Below are 13945 nucleotides of genomic sequence, written 5' to 3'. Positions count from 1 at the left end.
CAAACACTCAGTAGCCTTACCATTGATCTTCAAAATGACTTTTTCCTGCGCAGCTTTTCACATTTTCTCCACAGGGCACAGACAGATGCCTCCACATAGGCAAGGTTTCTCTTCATGTGCACTTTGTAGCCGCCAAGAAAGTGTAAGCTCTAAAGAAAGCTTTTCCCTCTCTTAGGGGTCTTAACAGACACATCTCTTGGGTGGCGCCTCAGGTATCCAGTAAGATGAGAAATTACATTAAAGTCTTCTTTTAAAGAAAACTGGGGAACTTTACTAATTTTGAGACTTCCAGGCTTCATACTGGGTTGGGCTCAGCCACAGAAAATTTACATAGACCTTGTTTTTTTATAAAGTAAAGCTAAAAATGAAGAAACCTCCTCTGACTTAGTTGTATGGTGACTCTTCAAGTGCTTCTAGTAAGAAGCCTGACAAATTATCTATCTGATTTCAGACTAAGCCTGTACAACTAAGAATGTATGATCTGCCTGAGCTTTTGTTTTTAATGGCTTGATTTTTTTATTTGATGCTTTAGAGAAAGATTTTGAAAGGTAAAAGTAAAGAAAAAGTAATTCTGATACCTGACGTCTTTTCTAATTTAATAACACCTGCATTAAGAAAGAGTGTGGGATATCTTTGTAGAATGATTCAAGTTTGAATTTGCTGTTTTTCTGCTAATTAAAGCAATTAATCCAAAAAGATTATTATGGACAGTTAATCTTTTCTACATAAATATGCTTGTTTGATAATGAATTGCCTGTTACTTGAAAATCCATCCTGTACTCATTTGTTTTTCAGCTCGGTACAGCAGCCTGAATGCTACATCCACTGGTTCTAATTAATTGTCTGCACAGAATGCATTTCCCCCTAGTCCTTTAGAAGTACCTCTTTCAACTTTGGCCCTTCTGTCTGGATGGAGCCTTTGACAAGGTTGTGCCTTGCCTCCTGAATGTGTTTATTCCACAGCAAGGGGAACTGCAGACAAGATAAGTCTGGATTGAAAACAGCATATTTTTGAATCATACATGTCACAGCATTACTTAGAAGTAAAGTAAGGAAAATGTAGTGCAGCCTGCAGGTTGTCAGTGTTTATGCTTTCACCCTACTGATGGTACAACTTCTTGGTTGTCTGCTGTTGAATATCCTTTCATCTTTGTCTCTCCTGCCTAGTGATGTGTGCTAAGAGACTTAATCAGTTCTGTCCAGATGGATGCTAATGAAGGAGACATTATACAAAACACTGTTATAAATTCTTATTCACATCTCATTTTCTCTCACTCTATTTTTAGACCTGATTTCTGGAGGTACAATTACAATCCCAATATTTATCAAGCAGGCAACATATGAAGGTGCTATTTCATGTCCACCCACTCCAATTTTTATCTGCCAACAACTGATGAACAAGTCCTACACATAGTATTCATCTGTCTCATAGTAATATTGACCTCGTGTGACATTTATGTAACAAATAATACCAAAAACACCATATGTTTTCAAATATGTGATAAAGATGTCTTTTTGTCTACATATTAGGGCAGCCATTTTTTACAGAAATTATTTTAACTGTCACAAGGGCAGAAGCAGCACTTAAATATTCAGGACAGCAATTGGAAAATATCTCAGCTTCCAATTTCAGGAGATGTTAGGAAGGAACAAGTGATTCTGTGAGATGCTAATAAAGTCTAATTACTGTTGGACTTGAATATTGTAGCTGGCTGACTTTGGTCCTTAAGAAACTGCAAGCACCAGTGAAACTAGTGTCAGAATAAGAACATTTATAGTTCAGCTCTCGCATTGAAAATAACAGTAAAGGACAATGTCACACTGTCAGGGCTTCAACCCGACTTCTCTAGCCAGCATCTACCCTCATCAGGTTCAAAGAAATGCAATGACCTTTGGGATAGCTATCCTATAGCAAAGTGACTGAAGCTGTCAACAGTGTCCTGAAATAATTAATAGGGAAAACAGGCATCCAGATAGGCTCACAGATCCAGAGGCATAGAATCATAGAATCATAGAATGGTAGGGGTTGGAAGGGACCTTTAGAGATCATCTAGTCCAACCCCCCTGCAGAAGCAGGTTCACCTAGATCACGTCGCATAGGAACATGTCCGGGTGGGTCTTGAAGACCTCCAAGGAAGGAGACTCCACAACCCCTCTGGGCAGCCTGTGCCAGGGCTCCCTCACCCTCACAGTGAAATAGTTTTTTCTTATGTTTAAGTGGAACTTTTTGTGTTGCAGCTTCATCCCATTACCCCTTGTCCTATTGCTAGCTACTATAGAAAAAAGGGATGTCCCAACCTCCTGACACCCACCCTTTAGACATTTATAAATGTTAATAAGATCTCCCCTCAATCTCCTCCAGACTAAACAGCCCCAGTTCCTGCAGCACAAAACTGTGAAACTGAGGCAAGGTGTCACTTTGAAGTGAAACCAGTGAAGTAAGGTCACGTGGAGTGTACTTCCAAACAACCACTGTGTGCTTCTTTACCAAACACAACTGTTTAAACTTGGTTTTACTATTGATCAAAAGATGACATCTTATAGAAAAGAACACTCACTGTTCTCATACTGGGATATCTATTCACTGCTGACTTAGAAGTAGATATACCTCTCAAGAAAGGCAAAAACTTCAATTTTGTGATGCTTTAACTGCTGGGATCAGGGGGAAGGGAAGGAAGAGGGCTGGGTCTGATGACTGTTGTGCTCCTGTAACTGTAGGAAAAAAGGCCTGGTGGGGTTTTTTTTGAGAAAAATGACCTCTGATGTTCTGAGGAAAAATAAATGTGACTACAGGCAATGCTGGTAGCAAAGTCCTGAGTTAAGACTTCCTGATCTTTTTTTTTCCCTCCAACTAGTTAGTTGCTTAAAATTTTGTCAGATTGAAACTTTTTGGACTAGTCTTTTTGATAATCAGTACGTACTTCTGCTGATGCACACAGTGCTCATCACACCCATCTGTCACATGAGCCAGGTGGAAAGAATGACACCATCTTCAAGAACTCTGTGTGGTTGTGGCATGGGGGATGTGTAGTGCCTCATGCTTTGAAAGAGGGCCTGGTATTATCAGGGAAATCATCTTTAGTACAAATATGACATTTGTGCTTTCTGAAAACTGCCTCATATTTAGCAATGGAATGAGTGGAGAAATCTTGTCTTGCCTTGACTCTTCCCTTCAAACTAGCTTCCCTTGAATCAGCAAAAAGTGCTTCCCTTTCTATTTTGGTGTTGCTATATGTTAGCTGCTGACCACTTAGATTTAGTATTATTATTATTTCCTCCTAACATTTGCACCCACTGGGTGCTGAACAAGTGCAGACAACAGCCAATCCCCTCCCTGAAAGACCTACCAGTCTAATAAGCGCAAGAAGGCAACCTGACTAATTTCAAGCCAGGGAATGGCTTTCTTGCAACCTTTAAATTATTCACGAGATCTCTTTGTAAATTATTAAGTTCCCAGATCTTGGATTTAGCTCCTTGAGTTTACAGGATATGTTTTTAGATGTTCACATCTGTAGCTGGCTGCCATTCATCTCACTCAGAGAATGGCAGTGCAGTCCTTCAGAGTTAAGTATCCTGATTTTGCATTCTTGTTATAGTTTTCATTTGGCTTCTCTGGCCTTTGAAAGAAAAACTATCAAATACAGGCAAGCAAAAAGGAGGGTAAAATATTTACATTGACACTTAACCATGACTCAGATCACTCAGATTCTTCCACTCATCCAAAGGGCCTGCCCAATCCTCTACTGCTAAGTAATGCTTTCAGTAGCTCCAGTGCAAATAGAAAAAAAATGTTTGTCTGTTACCCAAGAGTCAGACATCTACTGGGATATTTTCACCATCCTGAGCTTGGTGTCTGCAGGTCTAGACACCCAGTGCACTATTCCTGCAGTTACCCAGGTAAGAACAATACCTGTGACATGTTCATGTCCATGTCCCTTATACTCTTTTCTTCAACTACCTCTGACATCTGTCTCCAGTTGCATCCTAAAGACTGTTGTTCTAGACATAGATGTTAACCTGTAAATAGAAAACTTTTGGTATACTGCTTATCTCCATTACTTAGTGAGTATTGCAGTTCACCTGAAAGGCCACTGAGGATTATTGTCCCCATTGGGAGACACCAACGGATTCATGCCACCATGTTAAATGTAGATGTCACAAGTCACATCATATTTTATTGAAATGATATTTTGGATTCTCTTACTGCTGGTAAGCAAGGACAATAATGTCAACCTTCACGACAATAGTGTGAAGGATAAATTACTCACTGTCTATCAGTGACCCGCATCTCAAGTCTCCGTTTGAACCATCCAGGTACCACAGTGAGTTAGGTGGATTGCACGTCTGACCTGGCTTGGTGTTTCCTGTCCTCCTGCTTTACCAGAGTTGTTGAGTATCCACAGTATCCATGCAGGTATCCAGAGTTTTTTCATGCTGGCCTTGGGGACATAGGCAATGCAATGCAATTAATCAGGGGAAGAGTTTCATCTGGAAGTATCATAAATGAGATCCTGAAACCCAGCAAACTGCTGCCTAAAGCTAGGAAATGTTGCCTCTGTTTTCAGAACAAGCTAGCCTTTCTCCCCGTCACACTTGTACAATGGACTTTCCTCTGGCTGTGCAAATCACAACTACTTGCTTCTCTCATTCTAATTCTCTGTTGGATACTGGCTTTTCTTGTCACACACTCTCAAACTTCTCTCCATATGCTATGGATTTACTCCTGGTATACCTGAAACCTATTCCTCTATATAGGCTTACCGCTCTCTGCCTCTTGATGTACATACTTTCCTTAATGGTTGGGCGTTGTCTCCTTATAACTCTTCTTGCAGATGCTTGCTATCCTTTCCCAAGTCTTTTGAGCATATTCTCCCACTCAAATTCATCCTGCATGTCCTTCGTATTTCTTTTGCACATCATATGATTCAACCTACTTTATAAACTGTGAGAAGAAATATTTGGAAATTTGCTATGAAAAATTATTAAGCCAGTTCCAGAGCTTCCAAATTGAAACTTTGGCTATACTACTGTTTTACCTTTCTTGTCTTTTCAGTGCATTAACATGACAAACAGGATTTTTTCCTGTTTTTTCCAGACATCTGAAAAATCCAACCCACTGCCCATAGTTATAAGCTGGATCTCTGTAGCTGTGGCTAGCCTAAGAAAGACAGACAAAATTCACAGCCAAGCAGCTTCAGCAATGCTAACTTTGATCCTGAAGGAGTTTAGGAGCAATATGAAGGATACAGTAAATTTTAGAGCAGATAGAGTTCCTTATTTCTGAGACTTCCTTCTCCACTATTTCTAAACAAATTTTGTGGGTTGTTTTTTTTTCTCCTCCCCAGGGACAGAAATCTTCATTCTGTTACACTTGAAACACTTTCCCTGTACCACCAGAGGAGTCTGCACTTGTCTGTAGACATACCCTCAGCAGGTCCCAGCTGTGCCAAGTGAAGAGCTCATCCTCTCTTGCTCACAATCAGTTGCTTGTTGTTACTCTTTGACAGAGGACAACTTGCTGAACAGGTAGCCAGCTGAGCCAAGATGCTCCCTGTCAAAATATGAGATGGGCAGCAAAGACCTAGTAGCTAATTTCCTCGAGCTGTCTGGCTTATAGTGTCTAGGATGAATTAGGGACTATGTGAGGAATGCAGCAGGTAGATCTGAGGAGAATCCAAGGACTCTCTACCTGACAGAAAGGTGGTGACAAAGAGCTCTCCACCTTCTAGAAACAACGATCTCTCCAGTAACATTGCTGAGACAAGATGTGTGTCTCTAGCCTTCAGCAGTTCCACCTCAGACAGAGGCAAATCTTTGCAGCAAATGTACTGTTTCTCCTTCTCTCCAGCTCATTTTAAAGAGTCCCTGTTAAAGAGAAACAGGCAGTGACACATGTTTGCAAGGAGGCTGCAGTCCTCCCACCCTTCCAACAAACTGAATCAATTAGCAGTTCCTCCCAGGGCTGCAGGGAGGGATTTCTGATCTGTTTGTACAACAGTAAACAGCCTGAAAAACAGAAAACAACATCATCAAGTGAGTTAAAACCTGGCATTAACAAACTGGTTACCCACATGTAAACAAAGCTTTTTCAGGGCCTAATTAGATTTTATTTATCTTTTGTTGGTTTTCATTTATTTCCCACAGCTTTGCAGCTTTTAGATGCTAATGGACAAAGGCAGAAGTAAAAACAACAACCAAAAAAACCCCTCATATTCAATAACATTTTCACATTTAGAACATTTACAAAGTAACAGAAAACAGGGAGGAGATCCTTGTGAAAATACTTCATTTCATATTTTCACATAGAGGTATTTCAGATACGAGTTAGTGTCCTTGTTGGATGATACACTGAATTAAACACCTCTTATTATAGACATTGTCTGAAGAGATCAGGAATGACCATGGACACAGCAATTCTGCAGTAAAATGACTGTACGAATCATGTCCACCCATTTATGTTTGTGTTGTGATCTCACTTTGCAAAATCCTCTGCTCCCTCAGCTTCTACTGAAATTGTTAAGCAATGCAGTGGATGCACATACCACCTTCAAGAGCAAACCTTTAGCTTTTCTCACTTTCAAAGCTGTGCTGTTTGTTATTTGGCACAGGACTCTTTTGAGGAGCTGCGAATCGATCCCACTCAGACGTTGACCTTCACTTTGTTCAGACATAAAACAGAAAGAGGAATAAATCCATAGGAGAAACATAAACTAAATTAGTTTTATTTTCTTCTGGATGACATAGTTCATAGATATCATTTATTTCCACCTTCAGGCTACACAGAAAGTCGTTGCCAGGCAGGCAGGTTACAGAAGCTGTGTGCTTACTAGCTTAAAAGCACCCAGGAGAGATGCTGAGACATTCTTTCCCCTGTGATAGCTAGGCGGTTGTATTCCCAAAATAAGAGTATACAAGAATTTCCTGGTCTTAAGTCAGACTCTACATCTCTGGGCTGACCAAATAGGAGGAAACATGGTTAGTCATGCATAGTTAGTATGCTAGGGACTGGTTTAAGTTCAAGACAGTGTGTTCTAAGGTAAAAACAGGGGGAAAAAAAAGCAAGTGTGCACAGAAGGTGGAAGTAATTCTGCTAACTTTGCAGAGATTAAGGCTCTTTTTGTAGGGAGAAAATATGAAGAAGTAGAGAGCTGGAAGTCAACACGTTCATTTAATTGCTTTTTAGCCTGACTTCGTCAGCAGGACAGGGAAGAGCTTTAGAAACACACACTACAATCGGTATGTTTTCTTTAATTTACAATCACTCAGCTCAACTGAAAGAGCTGAAAAACATGTCCATATCCAAATTCTTGCAGAGCTCCTTGAAGTGAAAGAAAAAGAAACCTTAGTTCAACAAGTTTGAAAGCTGTGAATCGAGTCACAGCTTTGAGGATCATGCCTCTCTGCTACCTGTTGCTCTAAGAACACGCAGGCAGGCTTAGGACACAGTGCTGCCTTGTTTCACAACCAAAGGCTTCTGGTACATGCCTCGGGGGTGATCTGTGGATTACATATAGCCACTGTAAATCAAACTAGGAGGGAATATCACTTCAGAGCTATGAGCAAAGTGAGAGAGCATGAAAGAGCTCATGAGGGTCTCTCAAGGGGATTTAGGATGAGGAGTCCCACCATTGCTACAGTAGGCTGTAAATGCAAAATATCTGCAGGAAAACCTTTCCTGGTTTTTTGATATTGGCTTCTGGTAGCAGGACAAGTTTAAGACAAAGTGATTCTTAAACAAAGAAACTTTGAAATTATGCCTGCTTGTATTTATACATCCAAGTTGCAGAAGCAGGGTAAAATCTCTTCACCCTTTGTCTCCTAGCAGAGGAAAACAAGGAATTCATTATAGACACTGTCAGAAGACCTGAGCCTGGAATGGCTGCAGATTGTGTATAGACTGATACTTGTTTGGACTTTTTTTACTATTACTGAATTTTGACATGATTACAAAGACAAAAATCAAGCAAGAACAATCTATTTATTTGACTTTTTCTTTCAAAGTCTGATAATTCTTCTGTTTCAGGTTTCTATTTACCTTAAAAGACAGAGGCAGTTAGGACCGTTAGCTAAAAAAAACCCAATTCACTAAGAAAAAATGAGGAAGGGATCATGCTGCTATTGCAAACACATCTCTATGTGCCTGAGCTTGTAGGCAGATCTGGCTCAGGCTAGTTCCCTTTACTTAGGCTACTAATTTTACAGATTGGTGAAAAATAATTTCCTTTTGGCCTCACGGCATTGACTTCTACAGGAAAAAAAGCAAAACAAAACAAAACCTTTCCAATGGGTGCATTATTTCCTTCCTATAGGAAAACAAATTAAAAATCAATCATCATTGTTATCTTAAAGCCTTACATTTTATCAAGAAAATCTCAAGCTGTCCACCCTCACACAGTTATAGCAGAGGAGGGTAATGGCTGCACCATTGCTACCTGGCCAGTGGCAATCATGATTACAGTGACAGCATCCCTCTGCTAACTGTCAGCTTGAGTGCCAATAATATATCATTTCCTCCACCTTGGGAGAATAGCAAAGTGTGTTTATTGGAAAGACAGCGAGATTACAGATTATTTTCAAGTTGAATTTCTATCTTGCTTGCTTGGTTGGCTTCCATTCATCTTAAGTCCTGCTTATAATATTCCAGAATAAAGAAAGCAAAGTGCCTATGGGTGCTTCTTATATTCTGGTCATTCAGTCACATTGCTTATTGTGTCTCTCAGATGTTGTGCATGGCCCAGAGGACAGATCAAAAGCATTCAGTTTTGTGAGGTAATTAAATGTTTATATGAAGGATAAATCCCATTTTTACAAATGACAGAGGAAGACTGTTCATAGATGATAGCTTGAGATCAACTCCAAACATGAGTTGAGTAAGTTCATAAGGGAGGCTTTTAGTACAACTAGTTTACAAAATTTTCAAACAGGACAATCCTCTGGAAGAATTTTCATGAAAGTGAGTGGAGTCATCTGCAATAATAATGCCTTAGGTTCAGTAAAAATATATGCTCCAGCTAATCCCGATGAATGCAAAAGAAAGCCTATGAGCAGAAAGTTGTTTGACCGGTAGGATAAATGGCTAGTTTCCTGTTTCTTCTCCAAATCCAAACAAAACCCCAACATATCTGTACACTTGAAAACATCTCCTGTTGCCTGTCTCTCATTGATTATACTTTCAGAGTTGTATTTTGCTGTCTTATCTGCCTATTTTTCTTGCAGAAAAGTCTGTGTACTAAAATTCAGTGTTTTGTAAACAAAAATATGTAAAGGGAATAAGATGCTGCAATAATGGCAATGAAATGAAAAGACAAATGTCAGTAGTATGGTAGATTAGGCTTGGGCTAATCCAAGCAGATAGATTTGCTTCACTGAGACTTGTAGCATACATTGTTTTCAATTGTGCTTACTAGAAAATGAGAAGAACAAAAATCTGAGAGAGATGCAGCTGACATCTGGATGTCTTGCTTGCTTGCCAGCTTTCTTTTTATTGTAGGGGAAGAAGAGGTGAGTAAGTGAAGAAAACATAAGGAGATGTTGTGATCCAAGCCCAGCGGACAACGAAGCACCACACAGCTTCTTGCTCGCCTCTTCCATGCAACCCCACCTTCCTTAGGACAGTGGAGGCTCCAGTGAGATGGGAGGAGAGAAGGTAACCTAGGGCCTTCTGGATCGAGACAAGGGAAGGGGTGGTTTGCTGCCAATTAGGGGCAAAACAGACTGAACTACATGACTTGGGAAAGAAAATAAGAATAGTTTAATCCACCACCAACTAGAAACAGAACAAACAGAAAGTAAAAAAGCAGAGCAGGATGATGAGGAAAAATACAATTAGCACTTTAATATCTCCTTCCCCCACCCCTCCCCTCTTCCCAGACTCGGCTCCCTGCTTCTGATATCTCTACCTCCTCCCCCTCAGCAGCACAGGGAATGGGGGTTGTAGTCTGCACCCCACAGATGATTTCTGACACTCCTTTCTTCTCAGAAGAGGACGACTCCTCACATTCTTTCCCTGCTCCAATGCAGGTCCCTCTCACGGGATACAGTCCCTAATGAACCTCTCAGGTGTGAGTCCTTCCTTAGGGCTGCAGCTCCTCACAGACTCCTCCAATGCAGGCCTCCTCCACGGCAGCACAACTCCAGGCACATTCTGCTCCAACGCTGCCTCCCCACAGACACCCAGCCCTCTGGGCACAGCCACCCCCTCTGTCCTCCATGAGCTGCCAGCAGATCTCAGCTGCACCATGGCCCTCTGTGGGTGTCAGGGAGACAGCTGCTGTCTCACAAAGGGGAGCAGAGGGGGTCTCTGCTCCAGCACATCTCCTCCTCTCTTCCCTCACTGACCTTGGGGCCCTCATGGTCCCTTCTCTCTCACCCTCACATTCAAGGAAAAAACCTAAAACTCCTGTCTTCTTTTTCTTAAAAAAGTGCTTGTTAATATGCCCAATTGGCTGAGCCACAGACGTGGGTTTAACTCAAAGCTGGGGAAAATTTTGAGCAAATTCTTACAGACGCCACCATTACAGTCCCTTCTCCATTACCAGAAATTGCTCCACACAAACCCACGACAGGAAGATAACTTCAAAACTGATCAGCATCCTTTTTCTTGACTTAAATAAGAAACGGGCAATCATCAAAACATCTGCTATGAAGCAGAAAAGAAACGGGAGAAATGAATGTCTTTCCTCGCTGTAGCATGATGGCTCAAGGGGAGTTCAGATCTGAAATAAATTGAAATTTCAATGAAGCCACAGTGGGATTCTAGTCACATTCCTTACTAGGATATTGCAAGGCATTTTGTTTAATACTATTAGGTAAATAAGACTGATAAACCAAATGGAAAAGTTGAGTATCAACAGAAAAAATAATGAATGGGCCAACACGGGAACAAAAACAGCAGCTATGTTGACTCTGTTAGTCACATGTTGGCAGAGTACGGTGTCAGAACTCCTGGTGCCAAAATTGTGTCAATAGCTGTGGACATTTGGGTGCATATACTCAAAGCCAGACAGCCCTTCATCGTGAAGTAGACCCGTAAGCTTTTGGCTAGATTAATCAACACAAACCCGAGAATTCCATTCTGCTTAGTACATCACAAAACATTGACTGAAAAAGTTGAATCCAATCCTTACTAAATTCACAAGTGCAGAGTGCCTGATTTGAAATGACAGTGGAACTTTTATTATTTTACTCTAGGCCATAGGCCACCCATGCAGGCCTGTCAGCTGATTACTGATTAGCCCAACTTTCATCCAGAATCCAGATGTGCACCAGATACTCTGAAAGTTAACATTTAGAAGGGTAAATCTTTCTTTATTTCATTCATGAATCATGTTGAAATGTTTATCAGTGCCAGAGACTTATGCGGAAGGTGTTCCTCCTCTAGCTAGGTAAAGAAGAAAAGTTCTGAAGTCATCTGGCTGCACTAAACAATTTACCAGCTCTATAATGCATCCTCCCTGGATTATTCCTTCTTCACTAACAGTAAGAACAGTCATACTTACCCTACAGATCCCTGTCAAGCACTGCTGTAGACTCATTTTTCCATTTTTACCATGTGAGTTCCCCTCTTGCAGCAGTAGGTGCTGAAGCTGACTGCAATGACCTTGGCTGCTGGGCTGAGCCTCCTTTCCATTTCCAAGACCTGAAGATATCTGAAGCTTAGTACTGTCAGTCTTTCTCAACAAAAGAATTATTCACATCAACAGTTAAATCGTTCTGGGCTTGAATCCCACTTTAGCATGTATTTGGTGTGGTGTCACAAAAAGGATGCTGAGATAGACTTACATGCACTGAGTTTTGTTTATGGAGGGTTCGGTTAGTTGCATACACTAACTTCAAGATTGCCAGCAAGAACAAAAAATATTGATGACAACTTTTCCCATAAGCCTGGATATTTTCCCTCAGGACCTCTCATGACTGTTCACACCATTAACACCAAATGGAGAACATTTGGATCAGCTGCAGTTGCTGCCCAATTATCTTTTGTCAATCTTTGTGCATCCACATCATTGAGTAATATTTATTGTCTATTTAAACTATTATTAGCTACATTGTAACTCAACAAGACTTGTTTTTCCTTCAAAATAAGGACTGTGAAAAAGGAAGTAACAAAGAGCCGGTTCTGTGCAGGTGGCAATTGCTTTACATGAGAAACCAGACATAATAATTTTGGGCTTTGTAGGTGTAAGATGGTGAGAATAACAGTACAACAATGACATGAGCACTACAATGGAAAGAGGCAGACTCAATAGCTGCAAGTAGAAGAATTTTAGAATTTCAAAGGTTAAGGAACTGAGCAAGAATGGTGTTCATAACCAGAGCAAAATGGACTTTACAAGTGCTGATTTTCTTAGTTGAAAGGCAGCTGAGAAGTTCAAGAATGGCAAATGTTAGGAAACCTCTCCCACACCTTTGCCAGTCATTTTATTTTGTTTTAGCTGAAACCACTTACAAAGTATTAAAAGATTAATACATCCTGGGCCACTTGAAAAAAAATGGCTAGTTCACCTAAATCCTTCTATTAGTTAACCTTATCTTCTCAGAGTTTAAAATTCTGCTCAGCTCCTACAAAAGGTAAGTGGGGAGTTGTCCATTCATGGCTTTGAATCCTTGAAAATCATCAATGAATTCAGGGAATATACCAGAACCAGAAAGATGGTTCTCATAAAAACTCTTTTTGCTCAGAAGAGGCATAATAAGAGAGGCCACAGCAGGGCCAGAACATTGTGCACTGGCACTACCCAAACCATGAATGTGAAGAAAAGTGGAAAATAACTTCCCTTTCCCACCTCCAAAGCTCACTGTCCCTGTAGCAGATGGCTGAATGGACTGGCATTGGACTGGCGCTTTCTAAACATCTTCTTCTCCATCCAATTTGTAGCAAATGGTAGTTATTTCACCCCTTTTAACATTTCTGTTTCTGTGGATGGAAGAGCTCCAAGTTATATTTACAGAGAGCCTTGATAGTTTTAATAACCCAAGTGGAAACGTGTTTTCGATGGCTTTTGGGGCCACTGCTAAAACTGTCATGGACTGCAAGAGCACGGGCAAACATGGTGTGGAATTTGTGAAGATTGCCAGAGTTTCAGCCTTTCTCTGCTGATGTAAAGCACAAGCAGAGTGATGGTTTAAAAAGTGTTTTTAAAGCTTTAAGGGACTAGTCAAAGTACACATATGCCTCTGCAAGTAGAATAAAAATAGAAGTAAAATCTCATTCTATGGAAAATTGAAAGCATGCTTTAGAAGGAAAAATAATTCAGTTATTTCGTCCTTCCAGAGCCTTGCTTTTCCATTTGCATTTCTGTCAGATACCCCAGCAACAAACAATAATAATAGCAATTGCCATCCACCATAGTAAAAGTAACCAACCAAACACACCTATTCATGCTCACCCTGATCAGAATGAAAACAGAAAGCACTTTCTCCCATAAACACAAAACAGAATCCTATTAGGCTGAATGTAAACCACATACCGAGTTTGTACAGCTTCTACCTTTCTTGCTATAAATGAGGTGTAACTGAAATTGATAGAATTACAGTAAGATGAAATCAGCACAAAAGTAATATCAAGGCTTAAGTGTGTAATCCATAATGCACTAAGGACAGCATTACTTTATAGGATCATGGGCTACATAACTATATGGCATCATCTGCAAATCTAGTACTATTCACAGAAGTGCTTGGTGCAACATAACATAATATCTAAGTCAAAAGTAGACCATCTTTTTCATTACACTGCTCATGTGGGGGATATCAGCCATGTCTTAATTTGGTAACATTCAGCAATTGAAGATCTTACAGCATTTTCAAAAATGCTTTGGAAATGTTATCTAATTATGCCTTACAGAGCCCCAGTGCAGTAGGTAAATGTTATCATCACCATTTGTAGTGATAGAAAAACTGAGCCACAGATGTTTAATGAGTTGCCCAACCAAGGTCACCCTAGGAA

This window comes from Colius striatus, chromosome 1, assembly GCF_028858725.1.
Source record: "Colius striatus isolate bColStr4 chromosome 1, bColStr4.1.hap1, whole genome shotgun sequence".
Taxonomy (NCBI): domain Eukaryota; kingdom Metazoa; phylum Chordata; class Aves; order Coliiformes; family Coliidae; genus Colius; species Colius striatus.
The sequence above is the reverse complement of the archived record's forward strand: the minus strand, read 5'-3'. Positions refer to the sequence as shown.